Consider the following 17400-nt stretch of genomic DNA (forward strand, 5'->3'; position numbering starts at 1 on the left):
GCCATCTCCATAGATGACAATGACAGCATGTTAGGATTAGGAAAAAAAAGAAGTTATTATAAATGAGAAGATAAGGGGAAAAGAATTTATTTTCTTGCCTTTGTATGAAATACTCAGAAAGTGCCGATTTCTGTGTTCTAAAAGTTAATGACAAAGTTCTGGCTGTGGAGTGTGTTAAGAAAATATTGTGCAGTATAAACATTGTCACAAACAAAGAACAACCAAAAAAACTAGTTTAAATTGAAAGAGACCCTATGCTTCATCATTACTTGTGTCTCTAGCATTTGTTCTGAGGCAACTCTCAAGGGATCAAAAATAAATTCAGTCTATCTAATATTTTTGGTAGGTATCCAGCATTATGTCTGTATGAAGGACAGCAACAAATTAGAGAAGACCTACATATTTCAACATGTTGGTGTTAAGAGCAATCAGACAAAGAACACTTCTAAAGAACTTTCTCAAGTGTCAAGTACTCATTAGGAGTACATTTGATCTATGGAATGGCTTTTATCATTCCCTTTTAAAAAAATCAGTCACAAAAATAATCATTTCCTGAAGCTCTTCTGTCTTTGTTGTTTGATTATTATTCTTTTTCAGCTTTTTTTCAGCATTCTGTGCAGGGCTTTCTCCTTAAAAACAGAATATATAGTCTGCTTTCTGTGAGAAAACTGGAAACTGATTTGTTTCTATTACAGCTTAATTTTCAAATCCTAACATTTTCATTGCCCTTGAATTAGTCTAACCTTTTTTTCTATAATTTGCACATAAAATTATAAGCTTTATTTCCATCTTAGTTTCACGGAGATTATAGAGTAATTAAGGCTTATATCAATCACCAGTGGCCATTTTCCTACATCAGTGACTGCTTTCTGTTTACAAATCGGTAAAATGAAAACACAGTGCACATCTACTTTGAGAGGCTGAGGGTCCTTTCAGGAGGTTGACCCCTAATTTAAAATAATGTTTCTTTTTACTGTAATAAAACTGGAATTCCTCTGCACTGCACTGGTGGTAGCAGTAAAGCCACAATCTAAAGTATATAGGATCCATCTTCAACAGTTATGAGACCATACCTGTACACTTACAAGTCACTTTTCCTTGCTTCCTTTTTCCCGCCAAACTTCTATTAGAGAAAAAAGGTGAAAAAGACAAAAGAAATCAGTACACTGTGCCTATATAGATACGTGTGTGTATCTACACATCCTTATATATATATATATATATATATATATAAAATAAGAGCTGTCAGTCAATATTTTTCTGATACTAAAGAGTACTCAGCAAGCTACTTATTAGGAACTCTGCTCATATTGACTGTACCAGTCTCAAACAGCACCCATCTGGTGCTACTCTGGCTGTAGTCCCTGCCCAACAAATGACACTTGCCCACACTTGGAACAGTTTCCCAAAGAAAAGAGCAGCTTGGTACATCTGATAACCACTAAGTTTTAGGGGGCATTCTGGTTCTTACTAATCATTTTAAGAGTCTGCAACTCAATCTTAGTTCACAGTCAAGAAAACGTAAGATCTCTTTCACTTCTACTTTCTTCTCAGTCTAATGGTCTTCACTTTAAATGAGCTATCTTTCTCCCTCAGACAGGGTTAGAGTTGGAGGAATTGGCTCTTTTGGGTGGTCTGTCACAAGTCTAGGATAGCCTTTATTCATAGGCTCTGATAACTTAGGTAGAGAATATTGAGAAGAAAACTGCTATTTGAACAGATTCCTTTTTTTTCTCTGTGATGCTAGTTTGCCTCCTAACCCAAACTGTAAACTCCATCCTGAGTGTCATTATCTGTAACCGAAGAACTATTTCACAGATGCTATGGCTGTTCTCTAGATAAGCATAGTTATTCATCATCATACATTAATTTCAACTGTGGACCATTCTGCATAAAAAACAACAAAAAATTAGAGGTGAACATATCAGAAACATGCAAACAAAGATGTCAAAACTTATTTGGAATGGAGAGGTTGGTTTATTTTTCCAATAGAAGACTTCTTAGGCTTACAATAAATAAATACTTATAATCTGCAGAGGAACAAAAATCATGTTTCTTGTTTCCAGCTCCACTGAAATGCAAGCTTGTAAATAAGTTATTGTAAGAAACTCTTACATTCAGAAAAGCAAGAATTAAACTTTCAAGTTGTGACTATATAAAATGGCATTTTTCTAGTCAATTGAGCTATTCATATATGCATATTCTGCCATACTCCATTAGTGGTACGAATATGTGTTTACCGCTTTCATTATCTTTTAGTACTTCAGAGCAGTGGGGGAATAAAACTATGTTCTTTACTAGTTCATGCATTGCCAACACTTGTTGATTTAATTTCTTCATTCTTGGTGTGTTGAATTAGGTAACAATAACCTGCTTTGAATTAGAATTCCAGGTTCAGATTTTGAAACTGACTTTTATTTATTTTTCACATATATACAAAACACAATTGTCAGGATTTGACATTATTGATACACAATCAACATATAACTCTGCATTAACATTTTAATTAGCATTTTAACAGTCAAAACAATGACTTCAAAGTTTCATTTCTTATACCGTTCAGTAGTGTTCACTCTTTGTAATACCTTTGTACAAAAGTCTTTTTCTACAGCTTCAGTTAGGGTCAGCTTCAGAAAATTATTTTCTCTCTACCCCTTTCCTTTCTACCTTTTCATTTTAGTCGCTGTCCTGGAATCAGACTCATTTATAGTCATTCTGATTTCTGTGTGATAGATGTTTTTCTTTGTTTGGCATTCTTCATATCAAACTTTCTCTCATGTATCTTTGAAATTTATATATTGTTTATCTTTTGAAAGGGCTTGTGTTTTTTAGGGGGATGAAGTCAGTATTCAGTTCTGATTTAATAGTTTAGTTGCTCAGCTGCTTTTTCAAAATATGTGTCAGAATTAGGTCTCATTTAATTTAGAGCTCTTGTATATACACAAAGTAAACAACATAGAAAAAGGCCACCAGTCTTTTGTGTATATGCATGTAATTCCTTATATATATGTAAACCCACAAGGACATTTTCAAGGTTTAGTAGGGAGCATGCAAGAATCAGTGATACCAAAATACATAAAAATAATATACATTTCTTCCAATTCTGTAAACCTTGTTATTAGCTAAGATTTCAAAGGCTTGATCTATCTTGATCTAGATGTCTCTTCAGACAAAATCAATACATAACATTATTCACCAACCTCTTTCTTTTGTATACACTGGTAACTCTAAGATGTAACTTTTCCACTTGCACATTTAAAATAAAGTTTCTGTTTGAAGTTGTCATGCCCAAGTGTTTGCATGTTCAGACACAAATCTCAGTTTGAAAACTTTTATTTTAACTATGATTCATAATCCAATATATTAATTCAAGATGTAAGTTAACTCATTTCCACCAACATATATTTAATTAGGATAAACCTTGTAGTATTCAAATTCTGAATGATTAGAAACGTTCAAATTCTGTGTAATTGTCTTTACAAACTGAAAATTAATCGTGACAGCAAGTCTTGGCATAACCTCATTTTGTTAGGTATAAGTGAATATAATTAGCAGATGACAAAACAATATCTTACAATGCATAGCACTTGAGGCCTGTTTCCAGTTAGACCGCATGCCTAATTTAAATAATTCTATAAAGTTGAGATTAGATGATGTAAGTGCTCTATAAACCAACCTATGTCAATATGAACAATACTTGTGTACGTATTGTTCAGTCTTCATATCACGTTTTCAGCTGGTGTGAATGAGCTTCAAAAGAAAAATACTGGTGACAAACTCTCTATGACTGTGTGCATTGTTCCCTCCCCACACCTCTGCTCATCCTCTACCACCAGGGAAGTTGCTTGTGCCTGGAATGCCATGCCCTCCCTGTTGGAGAAGGTCTATGAACAGGGTATGAATCCAACACTTTACACAGTTATACAACTAGGTTGTAATAAAGTTCAATACAAATCAATTAAGATACCCTGTACAATAACAAAATGTTTGATTTCCTTCAATTCTTTCAATTCTCCTCAGTCTGCCAAGCCATTTATCCCTTACAGATGGTGGTTGGTGAAGGAATGATAGATTAGTTCGGTCATTGCAATTGAGGAAAAAAGGGGGAGAGGCTTATGGTCTCCGGTCCTTTAAGAACAAAATTGTCCTTGATGATGAGGCCCAAGAACCGGTCAATGGGACTGCCTTGTGCTTTTGTGCCACCTGTAGCACCATTGCCGCTGTGACAGCTCAGCTACTGCATGGTCCTCCAGATGTAAATATTGCTGCCTTCCACATCTAGTTATTCTGGTTAAGCAGTTATTCTGGACAAGTGCATGGGTTGTTGGGTATTTTGTTGTCCTCATCTTCCTAAACTACCTTCTTTCTCTGCTGCAGCATGCCCTCAGGGAAGGGTACTCTCAGGAATACATACCCTGGCACCCCCCTTTGCCTTTCTTTTACCACAGTGGAGAGGAACTGAGCATGGGACTGGAAAATAAGGAGGTTCTATCGCAATCAGAGTAATCTCTAAAAAAAGTGCAAGTCTTTTAACCCTTGAGAGCTTCTGGATCTTTTCTTCACTGTGAGTTGCCATTAGCCTTCCCTCTTGCAGTGCCTGATTCTCCAGGGCACATTTTAATTCAGAAAGCTGTTGGAATTTACTATACATATACAAATGCATGGGTATCTTAGCTGCATTGAGATGGGAGTGTTTAGAAGCCTGGTAAATCAGGCAATCTTCAAACTTTAAAAATAAACTTTGCCAGGCTGACATTCATGAACAGCACCCTCAGGCTCTTACTTAGTATTACTATTAATTGTTATCACTTAGTTATTATTGCTAGCATCAAGTCCATGTGACCTGATAAGATGCATCTGTGGGTCCTGAGGGAACTGGCAGATGAAGTAGCTAAGCCATTATCTATCATATTTCAGAAGTCATGGCAGTCCGGTGACGTACCTACTGAGTGGAAAAGGATAAATGTAACCCCATTTTAAAAAAAAGGGAAAAAAGGAAGAGACAGGGAACTACAAGCCAGTCAGCCTCACCTCTGTGCCTGGCAAGATCATGGAGAAAATCCTCCTGGAAACTAAGTTAAGGCACATGGAGAATAGGGAGGTGGTTCGTGACAGCTAACAGGGATTCACTGAGGGCATACCATGCCTGACAAATTTGGTAGCCTTCACCGACAGGGCTACAGCATTTGGTGAAAGAGGGAAGAGCAGCTGATGTCATCTGCCTGGACTTGTGCAAAGCTTTTGTTGCTGTCCTGCATGACATCCTTGTCTTGAAACTGGAGAGACATGGATTTGAGGGGTGGTCCACTTGGTGGATAAGCAATTGGCTGGATGGTCACACTCAAAGAGTTGCAGTCAATGGCTCAATGTCCAGGTGGAGACCGGTGCTGAGTGGCATTCCTCAGGGGTCCATACTGGGAGTGGTGCTGTTCAACATGCTTGTCAGTGTCATGGACAGTGTGATTGAGTACACCCTCAGTGACTTTGCCAAGGACATCAAGCTGTGTGGTGCAGTCAGGATGCTGGAGGGAAGGACTAGCATCCCGAGGAACCTTGACAGGCTTGAGAGGTGGGCCTATGTGAACCTCATGAAGTTCAACAAGGCCAGGTGCGAGGTCCTGCACATGGTTTGGGGGAATGACAAGCACAAATACAGGCTGGGTGGAGAATGGATCAAGATTGGCCCTGAGGAGAAGGACTTGCAGATGTTGGTGGATAAGAAGCTCAAAATAGCCTGGCAATGTGCACTTGTAATCCAGAAGACCAACCGTATCTGGGGCTGCATCAAAAGAAGCATGGCCAGCAGGTCAAGGAAGGTGATTCGCTCCCTCCACTTTCATGATACCCCACCTGGAGTATTGCATTCGTCTCTGGAACCCTCAACATAAGAAGGAGATGGACCTGCTGGAACAAGTCCAGAGGAGGGCCACAAAGATGATCAAAGGACTGTAGGACCTCTCCTATGAAGACAGCCTGAGAGACTTGGGGTTCTTCAGCCTGGAGAAGAGAAAGCTCTAGGGAGACCTTTTATCAGCCTTTCAGTACCTAATGGGCGTCTACAAGAGAGCTAGAAAGGGACTTTTTACAAAAGCCTGTAGTGATAGGACAAGGGGTAATGGTTTTAAGCAGAAAAAGGATAGATTTAGATTAGATATGAGGAAGAAATTCTTTACTGTGAGAGCAGTGAGTTACTAGAATAGGTTGCCCAGAGAAGTTGTGGATGCCCCATCCCTGGAAGTGTTCAAGGCTATGCTGGATGGAATTCTGAGCAACATGATCTAATGGAAGTTGTCCCTGCCCATGTCAGGGGGTTTGAACCTTGCTGATCTTCAATGTCACTTCTATCGCAAAACATTCTAAGGTTATATGATTCTACTTATAACTACATATACAAAGCTGTTAGTCCTTGATAGTTATACACTGCATTATTTCTGAATGCACAGCACCAGAGAGCTGATGCTGTATAGTGTAGCATCTATAGCTGTGGTCCATGATGGTCTTCCTTATTAAGGTAAATGTGATCCGGCTGGACTGGTCTTCAATAAGGAAAGTCAGAACAGAAGTAGGTTTATCTTCTTTTTTCTCCAGTTTTATTAATTCATGCCTGGTGTTATGTTGCTTGCCCTTCTCCTTAAAGGAGAATCTTATGTGCTTTCATTGCTACTTATTTTTGTTTTGATTTTGCCAGTTATTCTTTTGTGTGTTTGACAGGATGTCATGTGTACTTGCAGTCCCTTGTACTCCTCCTGTTCTTTGCATCTTACCTTGTATATTCCATTAGATCACTGTTAGCATGTTTTCCAATGCCCCCTGCATGCAGCTACAGAAATCTTTCTTTTCCCTGTTGCTGATACTCACATACTTGCGAAGAATGTTTACATGTTGTGTTTGTCTATGCCATCAGGGCGCTACTTATTGTTGTTTACATGATTCTACTATGCAAATACTTCAATTCAAGGCCAGCTAATACTATTTGTAACCTAATTAGTTTACTCATAATCTGTAGGTGTCGTAAGCTTCTGCTTTGACCATAGTGTAGTAGGGTAGATTCATTCTTTTGGTGATAACTGCTAGGAGATCTCACTAGGGTGGTTCACCAGTTCACCATCACCAGTACTGATAAGTACTCCTCATGCCCTGTGCACTGCTGTAGTACAGAAGACTCTTGCAATACAAGCAGAAGACTGAACAAGAAGAAAGTAGAGCAAGGGAAGGGGACCAGCCTGTGTGAGCAGAAAGAACAATCCTGAGGTAATACCTGTCCGTTCATAGAATTCTTTTTTAGCCAACACTTTAATGCAGGTTAAAAATCTCCTGTTTCAAGGGACTCCGGAATAAGGAAAAAGCCTTTCAGCACAGAGGGAAGTTTCATTTGTGTTTGTTATGAATCTACTGTGTGCAAGCCTGGATCTTGTTATCTCAGGCACTTTGCCATCCCCTTCTCCCCAGAGTACCACCTTCCAGGAGTACCTGTTGATGCAGAAATTAGCCTGCTTCCCCACTGCAACCAGGCACACAGCAGACTGTGTTCAGGAGGATGTGTTGATGCAAAACATGGCAGAAATCACCCTGCATCTTCCACCTGCCTAATGGCCCCTGTCTGATACTTCACTTCTACAGTCTGCCTCTTGCCCACCTTCCCCACTAGAATGACCCTTACAGTTCATGGAACCCCAGCAGACTGTGGTTCTTTAAGTCACCACAGCAGGGTTGTGCCACTGGTGCACCTTACTAATGGCAGGTTGAGAGAGGATTGTTAAATACTAATATAGTATCATGATCTGTGGCCAGAGATGAAGATGTTAATTAAGACAGGTGGGCTAGTAATCTGGAATGGTTTCTCAACAGAGGTATAAGGAAAGAGACTCTGGACAAATTAACAGCCAATTTACACAGTGGCTTCCTCTTAGCCATCATTTTAGCAACCTCTTTCCCTGCTAAGTCTGGGGATTCAGACTGGACTGCTAGCTAAGTCCTCACATCTAATAAATTTACCAGTTTGCATATAGCAACAAAATAGAAAGACAGACCCTGATGTCTTACAGCTTTCCATGATCTTCAGGACCATCACTACGTTCAGCTCTAAGCCTGAACTGTCACTTCTTCACCATCCTTTACAACCACCAGTGGCCAGCTTGTTACCACCTCCTGAAAGGACCAGAAAAGTGTCACAAAACCTTCTAGTTTTCTGTTAATTAGCTATGTGCTAATGGCTTACCTTGAGGTGCAGCGCCCAGCAGGGTGCAGGGTCTCCCACCGTATGTCACCAGGAACTGAGAGCAGGATTTCCATTTAATTTTGCCTGAAACAGAAAGGTTCAGACTTACATTAACACTATTCAAGAAGCAAAAGAGCATGAGGTGAATGGAGATAAAGAGGTCAGATATCAAATTATTTCTTATTTAAATTTCATTGACAGGGCTATAAGGTGAGATTTTAAAGTAGAAAGCACCTTAGGCAAAAAAAATTAAAATATTTGCATAAGTGAGTTATTTAAATTTTGTCTTCTGCACACAGATTTCCCACTTCCTAGGCTCTCTCTCAAACCTCAGAACATGGTGGATTTTAAAGAATTGAGAAATGCTCTTGTTTCATAGGTCCAATGCAAGGTGTTCAGGTTTTCCTAATTAAAGCCCATTAATCAACAGTATGAGTTAGACATGTGTTACATACAAGTGCCTTCAAACTGTACACTTTATGCTTACATATGCAAAATCTATGCCTTTTGCCAGTATAGTTATCCCAAACAAATTAACTGATGATTGCATGCAGTGCTATTCTGTGGTGACTGAATGAAGATGCCCCTAAGAACTGACTTGCACTATGATCACAACATATGAAATATGACACATTACACCATTCCCAAGAGTACTTGCTCACTCTCTACAGCTTCTATCTCTGCAAAAGGGCAATCTTTTGAGACAATAGATTGAGTTCAGACTGCAAATTAATAGCAGCAAAGCAATATCCTGACCAGTTAAAACATAGACCTGATTCTTTGAAAAGGGCAATTTCACACAGTTGAAAACAGTTATGGGCAAAAATCAAGTGGGAGGAAATATTGAAATATAGAAGCATAAATTATGATTGGGAATTATTTAAGAATACTTTATAAAATGTCCAAAACTCCTACAATTCTATGTTCATTAAAGACTTCTTCAGTAAAATAATCACCTCAGTCAAAAGATGTGAAAAGGGCAATAAAAAAAATAAATTCAAAACTGCAACATACAAAGCACAGATAATGGAGAAGCAGACAGAGTCTGGAAGCGGACAACGACTCAGGAACACTGTAGTAGCACCACAGCCTGTGTGATTTAAAGTTAAGAATATTAAGAAGGAATGTTATAAATCTACTCAGAACAAATGAAATCAAGATCTGCAATAATAAAATCTGATACTAGTAATGATACTAACATGAATAAGCAAAATGCAGAAAAACTTAAATACTACATAAATTTTCTATTTTGTTATTTAAAAACACACAGAAATGGAAAAGCTCATGTGTCAGGGTTAAAAAAGTTGTAATACAAGCTGATAAACTTGATACCCAGCAATATCAAGGAAATGGGACATACATCTCTGTTCATTAAATATGTAGGCTCCTGGGTCACATCATGACTTTGGTAGCTCTGAATAAGGCAACTAAGCTCTCTCTTTAGACCAAAAGCCAGGTCAGTCACCTCGGAATGGAAATCAGAAAAGCTTTAAGCCAGAATGATTAGCTGCCTATAATTAGCCAATAGTAACCCTTTGTCCCAGCAACACATCTTAAATCCTCTAGCTCATCAAGGTTCTACCCAACACCGTTGGAAAAATGCCTCAGATTTCACTGAAATATTGCCTGTGGAGTTTGGGGTATTTTTTGACAGTTTTTCAAGACCTGGGAAAGCAGAATTTTATTTTTAAATCATGCTTACAGAAGTGACTACAATGAAAGTTAAGTAGTGATATATGTCTACTTTCCAAACTGTGTGCTTTTATGCAATGATGGCTTTGTGTCAAAGTTACAAATTACTTCTGTAAAGGAGCTTGGGTTAAGGGTCCTGTCCATTTTGGTGGACATCCTAACCGTTAAGATATTATTTTATGTCAGTTTCTCTCTTCTAAGTGCCCAATTGTCCTGTCATTATTTTAGGGAAGGGGGGACCTTATTGCTCTACAGCTCCTGAAAGGCAGGTTGTAGGCAGGTGGGTGTCAGTCTCTTCTCCCAAGTAACAAGCAACAGGACAAGAGGAAATACCTTCAAGTTATGCCAGGGGAGGTTTAGATTGGATATCAGAAAAAATTTTTTCACTGGAAGGGTTACCAAGCATCGGAACAGGCTGCCCAGGGAGGTGGTGGCATCACCATCCCTCCTAGAGTTGTTTAAAAAATGCATAGATACAGTGCTTAGGGACATGGTTTAGTGGTGGACTTGGAGTCCTGGGTTACTGGTTGGACCTGATGATCTTAAAGCTCTTTTCCAGCCTAAATGACCCTATGATTCTATGCTTCTAAGATATGATACATATTTAATCCCTTTTCCACTGTCAAGGAAATCATATGAGATGGAAGGGCAGGGGGGTCATAAGGTGTACTACAGTAGTACTAGTGGGCAAGTTAGTCACAAGAAAAGTGTTCAGTCATTCATAATGTCTATGGTGAATGTTCCCTGAGCAGAATTCCTTCAAATAATTCCTGGGATTTGTCTTGGAGAAAGCAGGTGGAGAGCCCTTAAACAAAGCTGGGATATAATATAGTCTTTCAGTGTGGACTATTAAAAATTCAGCCCTGGACTTCTATGTTATACCAATATAGATATGTATATTCTATCTATAGTTTCAAAGTTGTGCTTGCAAACAGTTAAATTAATAGATAAGGCTTGAATGATATGACGGGCTTTCTTACCACCTCTCTTTTTGTTGTCAAGAGAGTAGTTGCTGATGAATACTCCTAATGTCAAACCTGGTAGCCATTCTTAGCACATGCTGGGGGCATCAAATCCCTGTGGTACAAAAAGAATGCAGAGTGCGTGAATATCCGGGAGGATCAGACATATGATAGCAACTGAGTGGCTCATCACTGTCAAGCCTGGTATTTTTCTGAGTATGCCCAGCAGGAAAATTTTAAGTGTCTCAGGAAGTTAGCATAAAACCCCTGAGGTGTCCATGAACTTCAGGAGCCTCAAGTGTTTGGGCATGGAAAGGATACCAGACAGACTATAATGCCAGATTTAGATCCCAGCTTGTGCACTAAATGCCTAGGAAGATTTGGGATTGGTAATGAATTGAAAGATGGTAGCAGAACAAAAATCAGACATAACAGTCTGTAAGCCTTATTACACAAATTTCATGTTACATATCAAAGTGTAATGTTTTGATGAAGGCAATCATAGTGGTGAAATACTCTTATACTTCTGTAAACTATTTGGCTTATCAGTATAGCCTCTATTGGAGGGAGTACTACAAAGTACTTTAACTGACAGATCACATCTAATTTCACCTTTCAGTGGAATTTCACTTGGAAATGCATTGTTTGTATCTGATGTATTCCTTTGTGATCTAGAAGAAAATAGAGGATTGTGGCTTTGAAAAATGGGGGAACTGTAACTGAGAGAGATCAGTTTCTGAGGTAACTTAACAAATTTAATTGGATAGGCACGTGTCAACAAGAGTTCTAACACTTGAGAAGATGTAAATACAATGCTATACTTGCAGGCATAAATAGTTACCTGCTCTGATGTCATGAAAAACAAATATGAGTTCCATGCAAGTTGAACCAACAGAGGAAGATCAAGTCAGAGCAGTAGAATTGTACTACCTATATATAATGATGAGTAAGACTGTTAAAGTGTTAGCAGACTCCACCCCACAGACGAGAGGCTGAATACTACAATACCAATTCAAAGTCTGGGAAATGTATATGAAAATGAGAGAATAAAGGAACCTAACTGCTTTTTTTTTGCACCCAACAATTTCACTATCATAGCTAGTTTGGTCATGGCCCCAGACATATACTGGCAAAAAGTTTCTGAAGAAAAGGCTTAGTGACATTGACAGGTTGAAAATGGAAGTAAGATGCCATATAAATATAAAGTGGAGATTTTTGGCAGGAGGACAATTAACCACTGGAACAATTGCCCTAGAACCTACTATAGATTTTTTAAAGACTATTTAACGAACTACAGTTTAGAACAATTACAAGCTTCATACAGAAACAACTAGATAAGGTGCTGCAGCATGAAACAGGCAAGTAAGCTGACTATATGATCCTAATGGTTCATTTTGATTGTAAAAGCTGTGAAAGTGTCTCTTGAAGTTCCTTATTTTCTCCTGTATTTTTTCATAAATCCTTTCACTTCTATTAACGACAATGTTAAATTGATTCAAAGCTACTGAAGCCGATAGTTTCTTCCACTTGGTCATGTCCAAATTGGGTTGACCTCATGAATAGAAATGTTATTCCATGTGTTTCGGTATCAGGTTTTATTCAGTTTGTACTGAAGCATGAAAGCTTCTGCTAGGTAACTAAATATCTCCTCTCTGAGGAAATAAGTGATTTTAAAGAAATGTAGATGTTTGGAGCACATTCATTCTTTTAAGCTGTGCTTATCTTTATGCATAGTGATATCAAAGACAAGCTGTTTTCTGGGGTTCATATAGGAGGTCTCTATGTATAATATAACAAATGCTTCTTTAGCCTTCTGACTGATTTCATGGCTTTACACACACAGAGGCCAAGGTTATGTTTCTTTCTGAAATAAAAACCAGTGACAAGTATGTGTGACAGCATGACAACTTTCTGCAGGAGAAAAGCAGAAAATACCTTGTTTTGTTGAGTATAAATCCAAATATAGACCTGCTCATGTATCACCTCTCCAACTGATGGCTTCGGGCCACTTAATGATTGTTTCACTCTTCATCTTCTTCAGTGAGCCACCATAGAATGGGTGTAGTCCTGGAAGCCTAGTTAGTAAAGGAAAAAAAGATCATAACATGAGATTTCCAGAAATAAACCAAGTTATTGCTGCAACTTGATTTCTCTCGGTGTTCCATCTATGTGAAACAGATGGCTGAAAGCCTTTTTGTCTTGCAGTAACAGCAAGACAAGTACATTGCAGCAGCTTCAGTACTGCAAACTCACTGTAATGTAAAAGAAACATGGTTCAGCTTGTTTTCTGGTAGTACAATAAGCTTTTCTACCTCAAGGTGTCTGATGTCTTCCACTAGTCCTGGCTAAATCTTAATGAAGTTTTTTTTTGTCATTATCGTTTTACATTAATGAAAGCTAAGTCTCAAGGCAGTACCCAGGTATATGTACACCTAAGTTTTACTGCAGGCTAAATCCAAGGATATAGACAGTGCAGGCCTTGAAAATGAACTTTAGGACTTCCTCATTAGACCAGTGGTCAGAAATGATAATCATTTATGCCTCTGTCTTGTCCACAGGTTCTGAGTTCAAAGGAGACTGTTGGCCTCCAGGGGATAATCAGGCACTGCACTGGAGGCTTAGTAGGTGAAGAGTTACCTTTTCTCCTCAGTCTAATAATATTGCCAATGTAAACTAAATTAAGCCTTCAAGAATAAAGTGAAAATGCCCTATTTATGTACAAAAGTTGTGTTCTGGTACCTTTTTAAAAAACCTGATGTTAAAAAATCGGGTTTGAAGTCAACTCATGCATCCATTCAGAACTTAGTATACACTGATCTATTTTTGTAGATATATACTTCATAAAGGTGAGGGAAAGATAATATTTGAAATTACATTACCAGAACCTTTTCTGAAGAGCTGACACCTAAGCAACTGCATTTTTCCTACCCTGGAATAAGGCTTACATTGTTCATGAGTTCTTTATGGTCTGGTATTATGAAAGTTTTTTAGATTGAAAGAAATATGGAAGAAAAATCACAGGCATATTGGAGGAAAATAGATTTTATTCTCTTACACACTGCTCCATACCATGAAGTATTAATGTACTTGGGGTTTTTTTTAATATGAATTCTGTGTATGTTGCTTTGTTTCCTCTATTCTTCTCAAGTTAGTCCACTGATCATTTTGAATGTCTGTTTTCCTATTTTACTACTGTTCTCAATTATCTCTGCAGGCATCTTCAAAGCATGTCACATTTCTGTCTTCTGCTGTGAGAATGCAGTAAAAATGAACAAAAGAGTAAATTGTGTTTCTTATGTATTACTGAGTTTTGTACTATTTTTTGAACAAAAATAAATTGAAAAATGAAGTGACGTTTGTATATTATAGAAATTACAAGGTATTAATTTTCAAGGTCTGATTGTTAATAGCCTACTAAACACTTGCTAAGGTATCTAGTAGTCTTACTGGGAGCTTAGTAGTCATAATATCTTACTCTCTGTTGTTAGCAAAAATGGTTTTACAGTTAAAAAATAATATTTATTCCAGTTATTTGCACACTTAAGGGCAAAAGCCAGCTTGAAATTATATTTTGGTATTTTATCTGACTATATGAATTGCACAGACTACAACTTGAAGGTTAATGAACCATACAGGGCAGTTAGAAACCAATGGTCCATGAAAAGATTAATATATTGTACATGCAACCATACTGTTCCTCCTAGTATATTTATTATTTGTTCTCTCAAGTGAGGTATTTCTGCATTAAACAGAATCTACATCAGGTGTGCATATCTACATATACTTAAAAACAGGCACTTTCAACTAAAGTAATTAAACAGAGGCAATGTAGCTAGATGTTAAAAACACGCAGATGTGAATTCAGAAGCAACCAAAAAGTAACATATTGATATACGACACAGAATTACTATTTTATTTGTATTCTTGCTTTCTGTCTTAAGAATCAAATATACAATAAGCTATATTAAGCCATATGTCCCAAAATAAGGATCTCTCACTGAATGCCAAGAAGGGATGGGATAAAACTGCAGTACAAATAGCTGATGACAGCTGTAAGCGGTTTACCTGTAGGCTTATCAAATCCATGAATACATGTTTCTCAGTGCCTGCTTCAAAATCTATTTGGCCTTCAGGACTGAGAAAATAGCATCAATGGGAATATTAGGACTTTGAAAAGAAGGAGTTCTAGCATACTAAAGCAGACATAATAAATCCTATTTCAGTGAAAGAAAGCCATGCTTTTAGTTATAATGAAATCCTACTAAAATTTTGGGAGAAGACCTGTTTTAATACAAAACCATCCTGTCCCTGAGATGTTTAGAATGATCACAGAGTTTTCAGTTATGCTGATTAAGCAAATACAATTTAAAATATTAAACAAATTCTGTGATGTTTCTATCAGTGTATGTGAGTTTACTGAGACAAGTAATATAAATTGGAGTTAATGCTCAGAAAAAATAAGTGGTCTGAGAGTAGAAGAGATTTAAAACATATTGAAAAAAATATCTTGTTATAACTGAAATAACAAAAACAGAAAACAAGTGTGGTAAATTTGTAAGCCAAGATATTCAGATCCTTAAACAAGGATCAAGATTTAGGAAACTTCTTACAGAGCTATCAAAGCAGACAGCTGATGACAATATAATGACACAAAAATCACTATGTATATAAAGGGAGAAAAAAGAAATATAATGAAGTACTTCACAACAGATCTTTAACACAAAACAATTCTACATATTGCATAAAAAAGTATTGTACTTTTTCGCAACAAGCAATTGCCTCTAAGGCTGTTGAGCTAACACAGAGGTGGAAAAACTGAAAATTACTTCAAGAATCCAGAAAAAGAGTTCATTTTTAAAAAAAGTTACTATGAAACACTGCTCAAGTAGGGGGAGAAATATTGAAAATAACACTGAAATAGGAGATCCTGAGATACCTATAAAAAGACTAGGAGATTTATAGTGCTTTGCAACTTCACATATACATTTACATTTCAAAACGTTCTAATTTGCACCTGCAGACTGACAAGCACACAGGTTGATCTTGGTATTCAGATTTGTGTGATGATTTGCATGCTTAGCCTACAGCATGAGTCACTGCAGCTTGGGCTAAAGAACAAAACTCTTAAATTGACAGCAGACCTAATATCCAGTGGAGGAGATGGGAAATTAAAACACACTCGTAAATGTTATATCTGTGCATATGCAGAAGCATAGATATTTGTAGGTATTGAATGGGTAATAACATAAATCAGTGCCTGTTTTGGTGTCCCATTATTTTCAATTATTATTGTTTAAATAATCTCTATGCAAACACAAGACTTTCAACTGCAATTTAGGCAGGAAGATTTTAAGTTGGTTTGGGGTTTTTTTTTGGTTTTTTTGTTTTTTTTTGTTTGTTTGTTTGTTTGTTTTTTAAATAGCTTTATTTTTTATTTTAGCTTCCTAAGGGAAACATGAAATAATGTGGCCAGCTATAAACAACTGTTTTGACACCAAGAAGGTGACTTTACTTCACTGTTATAGGAAATGTTTATGGGTGAACTATTTCAGGGTTTAATATTGCAAGGAGTTTACATGTTATATAAATTTCTACAATGCCTTTATTGTACGGCTGTATAACTGAGCCATGGAATGGGTGAGAAATGACCAATCTTAAAAGGACTATACAGCTTATGGAAATGTTTGTTTTATCGTGTTAGGTAAGAAAATAAAGAGGACTCTTTGCCAAAACCCAAAATGGATTTAATTTGCTTTTCTCTGCTAAAGTTGAAATAAATATGACTCTTGGTTTTACATTAAAATCCTCACTCTTATACTTGCTTGAGGGTAATATTTACTTCTGAGTAAACTAAACTAAACTAAACTCTGTGTTATACTGGCGATGCTTAATTTCTTTAGGATTTCATATTAATACACTAATTTTTAAATAAAATAAAACAGATTATTAAAAATAAATGAAAGAGGAGTGTTTTGTAAAAACAAGTCTAGATAGCCATACAAGTAAATTGATAGATCTAACCTTAATTCTTTGTGTAAGTTGTTAAAAATCTTAACAGTGAGTCAGTTGATATTTTTCTGTTCAGCACAAAGTATCTTGAGCATCAATGAAAAGTAATGTGTCCAAAGTACTGTTAAGTAGCTGATTTTTAGGAAAGAGAATGTTGCACATTATGACCCACTTTTATACAGAAGTATTGTAGAAATCAATTCCTGTCTTACCTTACAAATTAGATCATTCTTAGAGTAAAGGAAGACAGAACATGTTATTTTGGTAACATTTCCAGTTCAGAGATTTTTTAAATTCAAATTCTGGATATCACCACTATGTCCATTAGCATTATCCTTAATTTAGTTCCTGTTGAACAGTTGGGACAAAGCTTTAACCATGATACCAAATGAGAGTCCCAGATTTATAGCAGCTGTCTGACCTGTTACTACACTTTTCCTCTAGTATTCATTCATTTGCAAGTAGTAATTACCAATTAATAGTAGAGGCTCAAAATACATATTTATTTTTTTTTATCAC

Source organism: Falco rusticolus, chromosome 3, assembly GCF_015220075.1.
Source record: "Falco rusticolus isolate bFalRus1 chromosome 3, bFalRus1.pri, whole genome shotgun sequence".
Classification (NCBI taxonomy): Eukaryota; Metazoa; Chordata; class Aves; order Falconiformes; family Falconidae; genus Falco; species Falco rusticolus.